This window comes from Marmota flaviventris, chromosome 17 (genome assembly GCF_047511675.1).
Source record: "Marmota flaviventris isolate mMarFla1 chromosome 17, mMarFla1.hap1, whole genome shotgun sequence".
Classification (NCBI taxonomy): Eukaryota; Metazoa; Chordata; class Mammalia; order Rodentia; family Sciuridae; genus Marmota; species Marmota flaviventris.
In genome coordinates, this window is record NC_092514.1 from 63,265,388 (window position 1) to 63,285,065 (window position 19,678).

At 35.4% G+C, this 19,678-nt stretch overlaps 1 protein-coding gene across 4 annotated transcripts in view; it reads left to right on the plus strand.

Moving 5' to 3' along the window:
• Positions 1-19,678, plus strand: part of Tanc2 (tetratricopeptide repeat, ankyrin repeat and coiled-coil containing 2) — a 444,589-nt gene that overhangs the window by 56,805 nt on the left and 368,106 nt on the right. The gene's annotated exons all lie outside the window — the stretch shown is intronic.

Genomic DNA, 19,678 nt, shown 5'->3' on the forward strand with positions numbered 1-19,678 from the left:
GTTCTATAAACATTGATGTGGCTATGTCCCTGTAGTATGCTGTTTTTAAGTCCTTTGGATATAGACCGAGGAGAGGGATAGCTGGGTTAAATGGTGGTTCCCGTCCCAGATTTCCAAGGAATCTCCATACTGCTTTCCATATTGGCTGTACCAGTTTGCAGTCCCACCAGCAGTATATGAGTATACCTTTTCCTGCTATTCTGACTGGAGTAAGATGATATCATAAGAGTAGTTTTGATTTGCATTTCTCTGCTAGAGATGATGATCATTTTTTCATATATTTGTTGATTGATTGTATATCCTCTTTTGAGAAGTGTCTGTTCTTGTCCTTGGCCCATTTGTTGATTGGGTTATGTTTTTTGGTGCTTAGCTTTTGGAGTTCTTTATATATCCTAGAGGTTAGTGCTCTATCTGATATGTGAGGGGTAAAAATTTGCTCCCAGGATATGGGCTCTCTGTTCACCTCACAGATTATTTCTTTTGCTGAGAAGATACTTTTTATTTTGATTCCATCCCATTTATTGATTCTTGGTTTTAATTCTTGTGCCAAAGGAGTCTTATTAAGGAAGTTAGGGCCTAAGCCCACATGATAAAGATTAGGGCCTACTTTTTCTTCTATTAGAGAGTCTCTGGTCTAACTCCTAGGTCCTTGATCCATTTGAGTTAAGTTTTATGCATGATGAGAGATAGGGGTTTAATTTCATTTTGTTGCATATGGATTTCCAGTTTTCCCAGCACCATTTGTTGAAGATGTTATCTTTTCCCCTGTGCATATTCTTGGCACCTTTGATTATATAATTGTAATTTTGTGGGTTAGTCTCTGTGTCCTCTATTCTGTACCATTGGTTTACCAGTCTGTTTTGGTGCCAATACCATGCTGGTTTTGTTACTATTGCTCTGTTTTATAGTTTAAGGTCTGGTTATAGCAATGCCATCTGCTTCACTCTTCCTGCTAAGGATTGCTTTAGCTGTTCTGGGTCTCTTATTTTTCCAGATGAATTTCATGATTGCTTTTTCTATTTCTATGAGGAATGCCATTGGGATTTTGATCAGAATTGCATTAAATCTGTATAGTGCTTTTGGAAGCTAGTATATTAACATTTAGGATTGTTATGTCTTCCTAGTGAATTGACTCCTTTTACTTATAAGAAATGTTTCTCTGTTTCTAGTAATTCCTTTTATTTGAAAGTTTGTCTAATGTTAATATAGCTACTCCAGCTTTCTTTTGATCAGGATTTACAAGATATGATATGTTTCACTCTCTTACTTTCAATATTTCTGTATGATTATGCTGTTAATAACAAATAGTTGGATTTTTCCCCTTATTATTCATTCTGATAAGGTTTTTCTCTTAAGGAATACTTTGGTACATCCCTCATTTTTTTTTAGATATAATTACCTTCCTTTTTGTCTGAAGAATACTCTGTAGAATTTCCTTTAGTGAGGAATCTTCCTGTGACACCTTTACTTTGCTCTTATTTTAAAAATGTCTTTATTTGCCTTCAGTTTTAAAGGTTATTTTCCTTGGGTATAAAACTTGATTGGCAGTTCTTTTTCTTTTAACATTTTAAAAATGTTTCTCTATTGACTTAATTATTTCTGAAGAGAAGTCAGCCATAATTCTTATTGTTTTTTTCCTTGGACTAGTATAAGCTTTTTTGTGGGGGCGGTAGATAGGTGGCGTCTAGCAGCTTTACCCACACCCCGCCTCATTTCTTGGTTTTCAGCATTTGACTTTGCTATGCTTAGGTGTATGATTTTCTTTCTGTTATCTCATTTGGATTGTGGTGGGCTTCTTGAGTCTATATATTGGTCTCTTTCTTCAACTGTGGGAAATTTTAACCATAATCTCTTGAAATATTTCTTCTGTCCTTTTTTCACCATTTTTGGTGGGTCTTTAGTTTGTATGTTAGATTATTTGGTATTATCTTCCCTTATATCTCTTGAAGTATGTTCTTTTTCTTTTCTCTTTTTAAATTTGTTCTGTAATATTTTTTTTCTTTTGGTTAAATGTGTATTGGCCTGTCTCAAGGTTTATTGATAGTTTGTTTTGCTCTGTTCAGTCACAGCTTCTAAGCCCAGCCAATGCATTCTTAATTTTAGATAGTGTTTTTTAGTTTTAGGATACTAATTTTATTCTTTAAAAAATTTCATTTTCCTGTTGAATTTTTTTCTTTTCATTAATTTTTCCATCCTTATCTTTTATTTTAACTTATAATGTGTAACAATGCTAGTTTAATAGTTGATATTTTTGCTAATCCTCATATCTAGATTGTTGATGCATCTTCTCCTAATCACTTTACCACTTGATTATTGATCACATTTTTCATGTCTCAGTATTTTTCTGTTATTTAATTCATATGGTATTTAGAAAAAAAAAAAACATAGAGGCTGGAGTAAGTTATATATTTTCCTGGAGAGGGAAGCATTTTCCTGTGTGAGGCAGCTGTGATCAGGGTCTGATCACCTGTATTTGATGAGCTGCCATATTGGGTAATATTTAGATGGAGGTCTGTTCTATGTGAATCTTGGGCCTCTCCCTTTAGTAGGATTTCAGTATCTAAGCACCATCTAATTTTGGAACTCTTACTCAGCATTACAGCCAATCTTCCAGTATCCCAGATTATTGCCACCATGAATTTAGAAATAGTCTTGTGGGGCAAATCAGTGAATGGGGAGGCCTAACTTTGAATTTAAGATTCATTCACCTTCTGTACTGTGGTTGGCAAACCATGGCCTGAAGGCTAAAATGTCTGGTTCACCACCTGCTTTTGTTAAATAAAAGTTTTATTGGACACAGTCTAATTATTTCATTTATATACTGTTGATACCATGTCTACTTTCATGCTATAAGCAGAAGGTTCTGTACCTACAACAGAGACTCAAATATTTGGTCTGGCCCATTACAAAAAAAGTTTGATGACTCTTGTTCATCAGGCCTCTTTACATAGTCATTACAAGTTTACTGATTTCCCTTTATCTCATCTCATTATCTGCCTATGTAGATCCTTCTTCCTCTTGCTTAGACTTAGTAAATGGCCATCATGATATTAAACTAAATCAAATTGTAAACTGTCTAAGAAGAACCCTACAGTAGATTTCAGTAGGTCTTAGAATAAAGTTCAAAATCTCTTACTAAGCTTATTTAGTCTTTGATAGCATGAATGCTGCCTTCCTCTTCATTTTTTTTAAACTAATGGTCTTTCTTTTTACCCTTTTCCATCACAAACTATTTTATCACCCCTTTTACCCTTATAGTACATATCACTCTTTGAGTAATTTTACAGTATTTGCTTGTTTTGTTTTTTGTATTCTCTAAACCCTATAAACTCACTGTTTGAATGTTCCCAGTATCTAGAATATTGCTTTGAAATTCTTAGGAGTTCAATAAATATTGTTGAATTGATGAATATGTATACTTTTTTCTCTGACTTGTTTTTACTTGCATTTGCCCCTATCATGCTGCCATATTAATTTTCCTTAGAAACTTAAATTGGCAGTACCTGACCTGATCTAACTTCCCTAGCCTTATTCTTTTAACTGTTAGTCAGAAACTTTCTACTTTACCCAGTCAGTAATTTTAATGCCTTATATTATCTATACCCCTTTGATCATGACATTGATCCTGTCTGCAATAAACTTGCCATTTATTCTTTTCTTAAAAATACACTTATGTATTTATTTATTTTTGTGCTGGGGATTGAACTCAGGATCCCTGAACCACTGAGCCACATCCCCAGCCCTTTGTGTATTTTATTTAGAGACAGGGTCTCATTAGATTGCATAGGGCCTCACTAAGTTGCTGAGGCTGGCTTTGAACTCATGATCCTCCTGCCTCAGCCGCCTAAGTTGCTGGGATTACACGCATGTGCCACCACACACTTATTCTTGAGTTGTACTCAGTTATCAAAATCTAGTTTATATTTCACTTTGGCTCATAGTGCTCATTCTTTTGCCTATCCTACTATAGTGCTTGTATTTCTAATGTAAAACTTAATAATATAATGCTTTGTTTTATTTATGATTTTTCTAGAAATGCTTTTTTTTAGTACAGTTTAATTATCCTAAGGGTAAGGAATGAATACTACCATTTATTCCTACATTAGTTCATACTGCCATGATAGTTACATTTATATATCTATATCTGTATTTCATTGAAAGAGAATATAAAAGATCATGTAGTTAAACTTCTCTTCAATGAAGTGTGTGTAGAATAACAGTTAACTTACATTTACATGTGTTCTATGTTTCACAAAGGAATGACTTAAATATTTATTACCTCAGTTACTCTGTATAGCAAATACCACTCCATTTTATAGGGGAGAGACAAAAAGTCTTACTCAGAATTATACAGCTGGGGGCATAGCTCAGCAATGGAGTGTGAGTTTAGCATGTGGGTGGCCCTTGGTTCAATCCTAAGTACCACCAAAAAAAAAAAAAAAAAAAAAGGAAAAAGAAAAAAGCAAGTTATACAGATAGTTGGAATAGAAACCATGAAATTCTTATTTTACAGGTATTGTACTTACTGAGACAGTTGAGTGGAATTAAGATATGAGATCTGAGAACTTTATGTCTTTTCTTTGAAGTAGCAAGTCAGATGTTCAGATTTTGTTGCTCAGGATATGTTAAAGCAGTTTGTAGCCAAGAGGAGCTTCGTGTGGCATGGTTGAGATAGATTTTATTTTTTAAAACAATTTTTTTTTTTTGCATTTTTGCTCTTTGATTTTTTTCTTGTTTTTCATGGAGACATGAAATATAGATTTCAGTTACAAGTTGTGGTTGATTTAGCTCTAATAGAATTTTTAATTTGAAAATCACCCCATACCTTATGTGTAAATTAATATCATTTCTCCATAGTTTTCCTAATTACTAACTATATATTGATATAGTTGATACTGATTTTTTAAAAATGGTTATGCTATAGAATACATATTATTCTTAGAATTTTTCTTGCTTTTACATTCTTTCAGTATATACTGAAAATATTAGATGTCCTTAACTAGAATAGTACATAAGAATGTTAGAATTGGGGAAATAAAGTTTAATAATGTCTCATTTCCAGTCATGGATGATTTCTTCATTTTTAACTGGCTTGAGGTAGAGTGTTTGGGAATGAAACAGTTGAGAGGGCCAGCAAGTAGAATGTAATGATAAATAGTGAAAGCTATAGTGAAGAATTTTGGCAACAAGGTACCAAATATAGTCTTCGAATAAGCCAATGTAAGTTGATTTGGAGGAGTTGATTTCTGGGACTCTATAATATCTGTTCCTAATCACCTTTGACCTTATTTCGTATAACTCAATATTTTTTTTATTTTAATTTTTTATTTTTGAGGTGTTGGGGATTGAACCCAGGGTCTTGTGCATGCTAGGCAAGTGCTGTGCCACTGAATTACATCCCAAGTCCTTTTGAATTTTATTTTGAGACAGGGTCTTGGTAAGTTGCCCAGATTGGTCTTAAACTTGTGAGCCTCCTGCCTAAGCTTCCCAAGTGGCTGTGATCATAGGTGTGCGACATAATGCCTGGCTTACCTTTTGTTCTTTGTTCACCCCTTTTCAGCCAAGTTAGCTTTCTTCTGCTTTAAGGGCTTTTCTGCTTGCTGTTGCTTAATGCCTAGAATGTTAGTTAGCTCCCTTACTTCACCAGGGTCATTACTCAGATATCACCCTCTCTGTGAGATCTTTCCTAGCCCCACCTGATCTGAGATTCTAACTTCTTCTTTATGTCCCCCTTTAATTTCCCCGCCTCCTTTTAATCTTGCTTCTGTGGCAGTTATCACTTTTTAACATTTTTATATCTTGTTTTTCTGTTCTATTATCTGTCTTTCCTACTGGAATATAAGTTTTATAAGCAATTCATTCTGTTTTCCACTGCTATAATTTTAGCTCCTGTCTAGCATATAACAAGTGCTCAGTAATTTTTTTATGAATAAATAACATTTTAGGGAGGATCACTTTGACATATCCAAGCATATATATGATATGTCACTTATAATCCTATATTCATAAATTTGAGAGAACACAATAAGGAAAACTATTTAAGAAATAGATTCTGGGGGCTGGGATTGTGGCTCAGCGGTAGAGCATTCTTCTAGCATGGGCAGGACCTGGGTTCGATCCTCAGCATCACATAAAAATAAAGGCATTGTGTTGTGTCCATCTACACCTAAAAATAAATATTTAAAAAAAGAGTTAAAAAAAGAAATAGATTCTGATTTCTGATTTTAAAAAGGGAATTAAATAATGAGTTAAATATACAATTTATTCTTAATGCTATATTCTTCATTTCATGTATGTTGATATGTAATAATACTTGAACCAAGTTAAAATAATAAATTATTTGAATACTGTCAAATTTTCATCTGAATATATCTAGGTTTTTGTTTTCTTAGAAAACTTTAAATTAAAAAACTCTTGGTCACGGATTTGTGGTTTGCAAATTTGTGGTTTTTTACACCATCTTGTGGTCTCCTTATATAATTATTAATCATGGGTCTGTTTTCTTTGATGTATGGAAATTTTAATAAAAATCTTTGGCAGTGAAAAATCATGCTAGTGAAAATTTAATGGTAACGAACGAACCAAGAAGTAAGTGAGGTGCTAAGAGGAGAAAAAAATTATTTTTAAAAAAATTGATATGGGGGCTGGGGATGTGGCTCAAGCGGTAGCGCGCTCGCCTGGCATGCGTGCAGCCCGGGTTCGATCCTCAGCACCACATACAAACAAAGATGTTCTGTCCGCCAAAAACTAGAAAAATAAATAAATATTTAAAAAAAAAAAATTGATATGGTTCAACAACCATTGACTTCTTGTCTTCTGGGTCTCTAGAATGTATTTCTATAGATGGGAAGCATCTTTAGTATAATTTTTATGCCTCACTTTAAGGAAAGTCAGAAACTAAAAAATTCAACCTTAAAACAGTTTTCATACTTTCCCTCACCCTGTTTTCATAGAATTCTTCTATTGTGGCTTCCTTCATTTGACTCACTAGAAAAAAATAGACTGTCACATCTGCAGCCCACTTATTCCAGGGAACTGGGGTAGTTGCAAGAAGGTCAAATAAAGTGCCTGGAGACAGCATGAGATACATCTGATTTATGGGGGAAATTTTGCAAGGGATCAGAAACTGCTATAAGATGGATGAGTTTAGTGTTAGTATGCTGAAAAGACAGCACCTCTGTCCCTCCAAACATTTTGCCCGGCAGTGTCTCCTCATCCTCAGGGCATTTTGTCCAGTGTATCCGGCTAAATGAATGACATGTCCTTTTCACAGTGTCCTCAGTGATTTGTCTGTCCCCACTGAAGAGAGGCCTTTTTATATGTTAGGCTGCGGAAGCCGTGGCATCATCAACATTATCTTGCTTATATGACTAGCATCCGAAGGAACAGTTACCCTGGTATACATGCAAGAAAGTAGCTTTCTACAGATAACATTAACTTGCCCTAGTTCCCAGTTCATAAGAGAAACCCAGTGTCCTTCAAGGTAATATGATCTGGAATTTCCTGCCCAGTCTTGCTTTCACTGTTTCCTTAATTTGGCTCCTGGAGTCCTCTCATCTCCGCTCTCAGTAGTGATCATTAATTAAGGAGATACTGGACAAGAGGCGATGGGGCTGAAGTAAAGACAGACATAGAGAAAAAGGTAGGGCTGGGTGGGTAGCCAAATTAATGGAGTTTGATTGTCCTAGAGCTAGCTCAGCATGTTTATTATATCGGTTTCATCAAAAGGTTATTTGTGAGAAGGTTTCAGGAAAGCAGGCAATCTGAAGGATGCAGGACGGGTGAGACATTAGGGTCTTCTTGATATGCTCAGAATCCTCTATCCCCAGGTATTGGTGTCTGAACTCAAGGTCTGGAGTGATAATAGCCATATGCCTTTGCACATAGCCACCTTTGGCCTATACCAGCATAGCAACTTGATCTGCATCTTTGCACAGGCAGTTTCTAGTGCAGTGCAGCCCCATGAGAGTCAGACCATGATTCAAGCCACCACTCTTCACAGCTGGGTTTTTGAAATAGAAAGGAGGGTGGGGAATCAGGGACTTAGTGTTTTACTGTTCCGTTTTTCTTTAGGGATGATATATAGGCTAACTTACTTTTTTCCAGATTTAGAGTACTCTGATCTGTAGTCACGATTTTTCTTTCATTTGTTACAAAGTATCTTGCCATCAAAAATCTTGGTTCTTTAGAGGAGTTCCTAAGGGATCTTTAATGACTTACTTAGAAAGTAAGCCAGTGATGTTTCTAAACTAAGGATGAACAAGACAGGTTTTGTTTGTTTTTTCTTTTATGTTAATTTTAAAATATTTTAGTAAGTTGAAGGAACAAGTAGCATTGAAATGTCTTTTTTACCATTAGAATGGGAATTAAAGTTTTGCATATACAGAGGAGGTTAAAACTTTACTACTCTGGGCTGCTGAGAATTAAATTAGGAGAAAAAAATTAAATTAGGAGAAAAACATACATATTTTTACATGCACATGGACGACCCTTGTCTTATTCAGCTTTTTCACTGCTGTGACTAAAAGACCTGAGAACAATTGCAGAGGAGGAAGAATTTATTTAAGAGCTCAGAGTTTCAGAGGTCTCAGTCCATAGAAAGCCAGCTCCATTCCTCAGGGATAGAGGTGAGGCAGAACATCCTGGCACAACAGAGTGGCAAAGGGAAGCGACTCACATGATGATCAGAAAGCAGAAAAAGGAGACTCCGCTGGCCAGATAGGAAATGTGTACCCCAAAGGCACGTCCCCAGTGACTCACCTCCTCCAGGCACACCCTAGCCGCCTTCAGTTATCCCTCAGTTAATCCCATCAGGGGTTTAATTCACTGGGTTAAGACTCATAACCAAATCATTTCTTATCTAAACCTTGCATTGTCTCTCACATGAGCTTTTGGAGGACACCTCACACCCAAACCATAACACCCCCATAGGAAAATAAAATACCCAGAGAAGCAATTAAATCTGAACACCTTATAAGTTGGATGAAAAATAGTTAATTATGATGACAGGAGAAAGGGGCTTGGGTTAGAGCAGTTATTTGTGGAGAAGTAGAAAGACAAGGATTACTTTAATGAGGCTTGTTTATGCATATTTCCTTTGGCTATACCTTCTCATCTCTGATGATGATACTTTTTTCCTTGTATAGGTAGGTATCTTTCTATTGGAGTAGCATCTTCTCTTTTCAGAAAGAAAAAAAGAAGGTCAAAGTGCCATTCTTGCATCTGTGTTTTTTTTTTAATGCTTTAACTCAAAATAATCCTTATGCCAAAGTTGCCTTTTAGGGTGGCTTTTGCCACCCTTCTCTTGGTAACAACATTGTTCAATTTTCCTTTGAAATATAAACTTATTTCATGTAGTCAGTAGGATATATCATCAGTGAAGTAATATTGATAAAAAATCTAACAATATTTCTATAAAATAATTTTATTATCTTTGCATGAGTCTAGTATTGAAACATTCTTTACTTATGTTTATGAAGATTTAAAACTGGAAAATATTTTGTTCATCTCTTCATAGAGTTGATTTAAATTCAACATAGGTTTATTAAATGCTTATAATGCACTAGGTTAAACACTTTAACCAAATTTTTACTCATATATTACAGTCTGCATTAACTTGAAAATATGTAAAATTTGAAAAATTTGGGAATATTTCCTTTTTGCTTGCTAAAGATTTTGTTTTGGGGAGCATATGGTTTTAATTAGGAAAGAGCATGGCAAATAACATTTATAATTACTGTAAGACTGTTTAGGCAGTGGTGTCTTCCAGACCCAGAGTGTTACTGATAACAGAGATAGTTCTTATCTTTTGTATCCTTGATCCATAACAAAATGTTTTATAACCAATATTTGTCATATGACATCAGTTCTTGGAAAAAGCCATATTATTCCAGTCTTATATTTTGTTACTTTGAATATAATTCATTGGATATAATTCATTTTGAGCTAACTTAGCAACCTTTTAGAATAATGCTCTTCAATAGAATTTTCTGTGATGGTGGATATGTTTTATAAATCTTTGTCATCTGATACTATAGAGGAAAGAACTTTTTGCTATCTCCAAATCTCATTGAATAATCCCCTTCACAACAATTGTTTTTAGCGCTTATCATATATCAAGAATTGTGAAAGAATAGAAGTTCATCGGATTAGAAAAAGGGGAATGAAAGGAAGAGAGAGGGGATGGGAATAGGAAAGACAGTAGAATAAATCGGACATAACTTTCCTATCTTCATATATGAATACATGACCAGTGCAACCCCACATCATATACAACCACAAGAATGGGACCCTAATTAGAATAAGTTATACTCTGTGTATGTAAAATATGTCAAAATACACTCAACTGTCATGTATATATATAAAGAACAAATTTTTAAAAATGAAAAAATAATTGTGATACATGTTGTGGTACTTCCTAGTTTCAGGGACCTCTAAGTCTATAAATAATGGAGAGAGATGTATTTCTTTTTCTTTTTTTTAGATTTTAAGATAGTATTTATTTTAAAATGTAAAAGGGTAATTATTAAATGAAATTAAAAAAACAACAGAAAGGGGCTGAGATTGTGGCTCAGCAGTAGAGTGCTCGCCTAGCACATGTGAGGCCCTGGGTTTGATCCTCAGCACCACATAAAAATAAAATAAAGATATTGTGTCCAACTACAATTAAAAATAAATATAAAAAAAACAACAGAAAAGGAAAATTGAAAAAACATTTGAAGTGTTATTTTAAAATGTTAGGAAAAAAGAAAAATAGCAAGAAATCACAATGTATTAGAATATATGGGATATGTCTAAAATAATTTATAAAGACAAAATGTATACCTTCTGCAACATAAAGAGCCAAATGTGAGTTCAGTATATTGCAACAATCTCCTATGGAGAGAGATTTCTAAACCAATAGGAACAATACATTTGTAGAAGAGGCAAAAAGAAGAAGAAAATGCAATTGAATTTTGAAGAATAAGTAGATGGGGCTGGGAATGAGGCTTCGTGGTAGAGCGTTTGCTGGGATGGGTGAGGCTCTGGATTTGATTCCCAGCACCACAAAAAGGAAGGGAGAAAAACGGAAAATGAAGGATAAGTAGGAGTTAGAAATACAAATAGAGAAAGCAGAAATTGCCAGTAAATGGAGATAGGACACTATAGGGTCCATTCTGGTAATTGCAAAAACTCCGTCTATTCCTGGAACTTAAACTGAGTTAGAAAGTTAATAAGAAGAATAGATAGTTAATCATTCTTCAGATTTTGATGTGTTTTATATGCCACGCTAAAGAATTTGGATTATACCATTAATGTGGCAAGGGAGCCATGGCAGGATTTTAAATTGGAAGGAAAAATATTTTAACATCTAAGCTCAGTCCTCCAGATTCCAGATTTATTAAACTTGAAATTTTTAGAGGAAATGAGAACTTCATGTTAAAATTTTAAATTTGATTAGATACTATCTTCCCTGGTCAGTTTTATTTGCTATTGTAGCAGTTGGAATAATTATAATTACCAAAGACCCAACTTAAAATAACTGAGACATTAAGGGAATTTCTAAATTCACACAACTACAAATTTTGGAAGATTATAGATGAGTGAATTCTAAAGCACATCAGGATCACCAAAGACTTGGTTTGTCAGTTCTTTCTACTTTGCTATTTTCAGCACTTTGGTTGCTATTCTCATATTCCTTCTCACATAGCTTTGAGAGGACTACAAAATATTCAATTTTTAAATCCACACACAGTATTGTTCAATGACTAGTAGAACAACTGATCTTTTCTTGGGTACCTTTTTAACATTAAATAAAAGTTTTCTGAAAGCCACACCTTGGCTGCCCCATTCAGCTCACATCCCTTTACTCAAATTACCTTTCTTAAACCAATTAATTAAATTACATACCTTATTAAGATTTATTTGCTAATCAAGGGTCACCTCCTGGGGTTAGGCAGAGAACTAACCTACTGTGGAAGCAAATACTTAAAATAAAACGAAGGTTCTGTAAATGAAAGAAGGGATTGGATGGGCAACCAGTGGAACCTGCCACATTGTTTTTCTAACCTAGTTAGAGTTTATTTTTAACGTTATCAGTCTTTTTTGTACCAAGAATTGAAAGGACAAACTCACATTTGCCCAAATATAGGAGGGAGGGAGGGAGGGAGGGAGGGAGGGAGGGAGAGAGAGAGAGAGAGAGAGAGAGAGAGAGAGAGAGAGAGAGAGAGAGAACCTCCTTAAGTTTGTTAATAATATGAATATTTTAAAGACATGTAAAACAGTCATAGTGTAAATTGATCTATCTTTCTACTTGGAAGATCATTAAAGACTTGATTTCTGACCTGCAAAGCTGAGGACTAGGCCAAAACCCAGAGGATTTTAGCATGACAGGTCCTGCCTGGGAAACCAACCAGCTGATCATTCCAGAAGATGAATTTTTATTATAATTCTCAACCAGGGCAATTCCTTTCTAGTCTAAAGCAGGAATGGATGGGAGAATTGCTCTTATTTTTTCCTTCGATTTTTTTTTTTTTTGCTGCCACTTTCCATCCTAAACACAAAAGAGTTGGTTTGGAGAATGTTTAGTGGGAGAAATATAATGCTGAAAAATGAAAATGAATTTCAGTTAATACCTGGATGTATTTTTTTGCTCCCAAAATTTATTCTATTACCTCTGGCACCATATTAGTAATCAGAGTAGTCATTCCTTTACTCAAGATATTGTGTTAATTTGCCATTCTACTTTGTTCCTTTCTTGAAAACTAATGGTCATACTACAAGTAAATCAAGCTCCTTCCATTAACCTTTGAAACACTTCATACTCTAAGGCTAACATACTGTTAAATACTATCTAGACACATCATTCTTCCTCTTTGTGTTGTCTTTGTATCCCTGATTACTTAATAAGCACATACTATGGTCAGGTCAAGTACTTGGAACACAGTTTACTTAGAAATGAAAGACATCACTTTTAAAAAATTATATCACATGACAAAAGCAAAAACATACTATTAAAATAAAGTATAAGAAATATTATGATAAAGTTCTACACCAGATGTACTGGAGTGCAGAGGAAAGGCTTCATCCCACGCTGGAGGGAAATGTAGCAATTCTTGGAGGAGTTGTTGGCTATCAATGTGCCCACAAAGTAGTTAGCTAGTTCAAGAAATGGGGAAAAGGAAGCTTCAGGTAGAGGGTACATTAAGTAGAAGAGCATGAAGTTGTGGGAGAGCTTGACACATTAAATGAATTATATACAGTTAGTTTGGGTGTTTTTCTTGACTGCCATTTCTAACATTTACTTGCATGTCTATCTCATTCTTTTTTTTTGGTACTGGGGATTGAACTCAGAGGTGCTCAACCACTGAGCCACACCCTATCCCTTTTTTATATTTTATTTAGAAACAGGGCCTCGCTGAATTGCTTAGGGCCTTGCTAAGTTGCTGAGGCTGGCTTTGAACTCATGATTCCCCTGCCTCAGCCTCCTGAGCCACTGGGATTGTAGGTGTGTGCCACTGCACTTGGCTATCTCATTCTTTTTTTGATCTAACACATTAGTTTCCTGTGCTATTCAGTTCAAATAATGAAGCATGGCTACCAATATCTGAGTTTTGTATCTTAACAGTCCAGGCACCCAGAGGGGAATACTGACTCAATTCTAGATGCCGATGGATAAATTAACTTTGGCCTAATTTAGATCTGGTATCCACCCTTGGACAAGTCAGTTACATTTCAGAATAGGGTTTGTTTGGGTACCATTTGTAATCATCTCCTCTTGGGTCAAGTTGGGCACTTACCCCAGTGAAAATTAACTGTGGCGGAGGAGGGAATAAATTAGTAGCTGAATGGTAGGTAAAGGGCAGTTCTCAGAAAGGGATATGTGTGATGTTGGTTAAGCAGAATAACACCTGTCATCTTTAGGTGTTATTACGGCAGCATCCAAGTGAGATAATGACAGTCTGAACTAAGAGGGTGGCAGCGGGGATGGAGAGATGTCAAAAAAGAATCAACTGAACTTGATGTTTATTTATGAATGAGGGACTATAGTCACATTTTTTCATTTACTCACTGAAATATTTATTGAGTGCTTGCTATATGCTAGATGTAGTTAGAGCTTCTAGGGATACAGCACTGCTATAGATCAAGACTTCTGACATCAAATACACCCCCACATTAAGCTATTCTCCAACTCTCTGGATGCCAACTGAGTGTCCCTAAAATTCAATTCTGATACTACCCAGTGTTCTTGCAGACCCCACCAGTAAGAAGTCCCACATGTCTGCCTTCCCCTTTTAGATACCAGTGGCAAATCTTCAGGGGTTCCCATGACCACTTTCTTGAGTTCAATAATTTGTTAAAGTGGCTCAGACAACTGAGGAAAACACATATATTTACTGTTTATTATAAAGGCTATTTCTTTTATAATAGCAAGATAAAGTGGTATATAAGATGAGGTCTGACATGCTGTACACAGGTATTTCTATCCTTGTGGAGATGGGGTATGCCACCCTGTCAGCATGTGGATGTGTTCACCAGGATACATTGACTGACCAACGACTCTATTGGTTTGAGTTTTTATGCAGGCATCATTGTGTAGGCATGATCATTTAATTCATTGATTATTGGTGTTTGTACCTGATCTCAGTCCTTTCTCTCCTTTTTTTCTCCTCTCCAGATGTTAGGGAAATGGAGCTCAAAGTTCCCTCTAATTACATGATTGGTTCTTTTGGCAGTTCAGCCACTTTCCTGAAGGTATCCAGGGGTTTTCAGCCACCAGTCATCTTATTAACAAAAACCCACTTTTTCTTATCACTCCATTTGTTAAAATCTCAAAGGTCCTAGTGTTACAGGATTGGGGGCTTCTTAGAAACTGAAGCAGTATGGAAGTCCCCCTTCAGATCCTGATCCTTGTGATCAAATCAGAAAGATTTCAGACATGTCACTCAGAGGAAAGGGAATAAGGAGATAGATACTCTCAAGGGAGAAAAAGGGTCCTCTCAGGAGAGGGACACCTCTCCTGCCCTCCAGTTTTATTGGAGTCCCAGTGAAATTTCCAGAGAGTCTGCCAAGGTCCACCTCTTGACTTTTAACTGACAGCAGGGTGACATCAGACTTTCAAGTCCCCACTGCCATGACCGCTCTAGGTCACTTTTGTCCTTGCTGACGTAGTCTAATTAGAACCTGTTCTTAGAGATTTTATGGTTAGAGGGAATTATCCTTATCTTGTGAGTTCTAGAATCTGGTCTGTGAAAGGGTCACAAAAGTCCCTGCTGCATGATAACTTGTGTTCCTCTTATCAGAATTATTTCAAGTCTGCATTTCTCCTGCCGATAATTTCTCCTGCTGAGAAATGTAACATATCCTGTCCACTTTTTTTCTTTCTATTTTTTATTATTATTTTTTAATTTATATATGATAACAGAATGCATTACAATTCATAATACACATATAGAACACAATTTTTCATATCTCTGGTTGTATACAAATTATATTTACACCAATTCTTGTCTTTATACATGTACTTTGGATAATGATGACCATTACATTCCACTATCATTTCTAACCCCATACCCCCTCCCTTCCCCTTCCACCCCTCTGGCCAATCTAGAGTTTGTCTATTCCTCCCATGCTCTCCTTCCCTACCCCACTATAAGCCTTCTTAGAGAAAACATTCAACATTTGTTTTTTTTTGGGGATTGGCTAACTTCACTTAGTTATCTCCTCCAACTCCATCCATTTACTCGCAAATGCCATGATTTTATTCTCTTTTATGGCTGAGTAATATTCCATTGTGTATAGATGCTACATTTTTTTTTTATCATTCATCTACTGAAGGGCATCTAGGTTCATTCCACAGTTTAGCTATTGTGAATTGTGTCTACTTAAATTAGGAAGGGCTGCAGGTTTTTAAAAGTGAAATTGCTTTTTAAAAGTGAAAGTCAGCACAGTGGGCCCATTTTATAGTATCATTACATTTTCTAGAATTTTATCTCATGTTCTACCATTCATGTCTGTCTGCCCCCATTATTAGAAGCTCCTATATCTAACCTGGAAACTAAGGCCAAGTATTATAATGAAAGATGCTCTCCTAACTCTCAGGAAATTGCAAGAGTTTTTGAAGCTTTGTTTCAGGAATTTATAGGACAGAGACCAAATATGTATTATGTCATGCTGTGGTAATCATGTAACTCACAGAACATATATTCAAGGAAGACACCATGTATCTGATATACATTTGTGTGTGAATGGTGGTGCTATTCTTTTTGATGTAAGGGGAGAAGTAATGAATTTATTTTAGGGTATTTGGATATCCAGGAACGTTAGGTAAATGAGTTAGTGACCCAGAGGAGAAGGCAGAGGAGGACATCTAAAATTGGAAGTTATGACCATCCAGTGGTAACTGAAGTTTAAAAAAATTATAGCATATATTGTGGTGTGTGTGTGTGTGTGTGTGTGTGTGTGTATAGTTACTGTCACAATTATTATACATCATGATGTTCTTTTCTAGTTATAGTCTTCTGCAACCAATGAGCTGTTCTCCATTTCTGTAGTTTTGTTGTTTTTTTTTTTTTGAAGAATGTCATATAAATGGAATACTGCAGTATGTGACCTTTTAAGACTGTCTTCTTTCGTTTGGCTTAATGCCTTTGAGATTTATCCAAGTTGTTGTGTTAAGCAGTAGTCTGTTTCTTTTTATTGCTGAGTGGTATGCTATTGTATGGATGTATCCTGGTTTGTTTATTCATTCACCCATTGAAGAACATTTGGGTTATTTCCAATTTTTTTGTGATTATAAATAGAGCCACCATAAATATCCATGTACAGGTTTTTGTGTAAACATAAATTTTCACGTCTCTAGGGTCAATGATTAGGAGTAGGATTATTGAATTATATGGTAAGTGTATATTTAACTTAATAAGAAACTGCCAGACTGTTTTCTGGAGTGGCTATTGCCATTTTCATTCCCAGTCATAATGTATAAGAGTTCCAATTGCTCCATATCCATGGTAACACTTGGTGTTGTTAATTTTTTTTTTAATTAGGCATTCTATTAAATGTGTAGTGGGGGATGGGGTTGTGGCTCAAGCGGTAGAGCGTTCGCCTGGCATGCGTGCAGCCCGGGTTCAGTCCTAAGCACCACATACAAAGATGTTGTGTCCGCCGAAAGCTAAATATTAAAAAAAATTCTCTCTCTCTAAAAAAAAGTTTAAGGAAAATGCAAAACAATAAATGGTGATATGTAGTGAAAACCTTTAAAAAATGTGTAGTGGTATTTCATTATGGTTTGAATGCTTTTCTCTACTGGCTGATGAATGTCTTTTCATGTTCTTGTCTTTTATATATCCTCTATGGTGAAGAGTATTGCAGATCTTTTTAACCTATTTTTTCACTAGGATTTTTTTTGATTTTTTAGTTTTGAGAGTTAATTGTGTATTCTAGATACAGGTCTATTATTGGATGTGTGTTTTGCTTATTTATTCTTTCAACATTGATGAGTTTACCATTCTTTTAGTGAATAATGCATTTGGTATTATATCTAAAAATTGGGGACTGGGTGTGTAGCTCAATGATAGATGTGCTTAGTTTGTGTGAGGCTCTGGGTTTGCTCCTCAGCACCAAAACCCCCCACTAAAACAAAACAAAAACCCAGACCTAACCAAACACAAACAAAAACCTCCCCACACTCTTCTGTATCTAAATCCTTCTGGGATTTTTGTTGGAGTTACATTAAATCTGTAGATCAATTTGGATAGAAGTAATGTTTGTGCCAAGTGGGGTCTTCTAGTTCATGTACATGTATCTTTCCATTTATTTAGGTCTTATTCGCTATTTTTCATCAGAATTTTGTATTTTTTAGCAAGCAGATCTGATGCATATATTAATAGACTTATTTTTTAAAATTTTTGTTTTTTGGTACTGGGGATTGAACCACTGAGCTACATCCCCAACCCTTTTTATCTTGTATTTTGAGAGAGAGTCTCATTAAGTTATTTAGGATCTTGCTGAGACTGGCTTTGAACTTGTGATTCTCCTGCCTTAGAGTCCTGAGGCTCTGGATTACACATGCATGTGTCACATACCTGGCTTATTAGACTTATTCTTAAGTATCTCATCATCACACACACACCCCGCCCCTTGTTCTTTGCTTTCCCTTTCTCCCTTTCCTCTGGTATTGTTTTTTAATTTTTGGTTTCTAATTGTATATTGCTAACATGTAAAGCAAACAGATGTATAAATATATAAATGATTGATTTTTGTCTTCTGACTTTGTATCCTGTGACCTCACTTATTAGTTCTAAGAAGTGTTTTTGTTTTGTTTTATTTCTTGTTTTTGTTAAATTCCTTTGAATTTTTAAAGTGGACAGTGTCTTCTGAGAATAAGGAGTTTTATTTCTTCCTTTCCAGTATGTATGCCCTTTATATTCTCCTGTGACTTGCCAATACTAGTATGACAAGTATCTAAGAGTGATGAGATGTGGGTGTCCTTGTTTTCTCAGCGATCTTAGTTTTTCACCACTAAGTAGTTTTTTTTTTTTTTTCATGGTTAAATTTTGTTAAAAGCACCAGTAATATTAGCATGTGATTTTTTTTTCTTTGAACTGATGTGGTGGACTACATGTAATAATTTTAATATATTAAATTAGCTGAGCATTTTGAGTATAAACCCCATTTACTCATAGTGTGTTGTGTGTTTTACACATTACTGCATTTGATTTGCTAATATTTTGTTGATGATTTTTCCATGTTCATAAGAAATTTTGGTCTTTTTTTTTAAAGTGTGTTAATTTGGTTTGTTATCTATGTAATTCTGCCCTCATAAACTGAGTTAGGAGTGTTTTCTTCTCTTCTGGAAGAAATTTTGTAGAATTGGTGTTATTTCTTTAAATGTTTGATGAAATTCATCTGTGAATGTCTTATGTATTTGGGCCCGAAGGTTTGTTTTTCATAAAGATTTTTTAAGCCACAAACTTGATTTGTTTGATAGTCACAGGAATATATGAGTTATTGTTTAATCTTGGGTGAGTTTTAGTAGTTATTTTTATTCAGTGATGTATTTGGAAGAGCAGGTTCTTTTACTGAAGTTGTGTGACCTTGAGAAAGTTACTTTAGCTTTAATCTTACTGCTCCTTAATTTGTTTATCTGAAAAACCAAAGGGTTAAGTCTACTTTTTTAATGGTTTCTTTTAGTTCTAAATTTTGAAATCCTGGTAAGATAAAAGTTGCTGGGGGCTGGGGATGTGGCTCAAGCGGTAGCGCGCTCGCCTGGCATGCGTGCGGCCCGGGTTCGATCCTCAGCACCACATACAAACAAAGATGTTTGTCCACCAAAAACTAAAAAACAATAAATATTATTAAAAAAAAAAAAAAAAGTTGCTGGGTGTGGTGGTACATACCTGTAATTCCAGCAGCTAGGGAGGCTGAGGTAGGAGGATCCTGAGTTCAAAGCCAGCCTCAGCAACTTAGCGAGGCCCTAAGCAACTCATGGAGACCCTATCTCTAAATAAAATACAAAATAGGCCTGAGGATGAGGCTCACTGGTTGAGTACCCCTGAGTTTAATCCCCAGTAACCTCCCCCTCCCCCCAAAAGTTTACGTATTTTATGTGAAAGGATTCTGAGTCTCTGTTTCTTGACTCATTTGTCATTTATTGACCATTGGGTTTACTTTGGCAGATAAGAAACAGAAAAGTTTCATA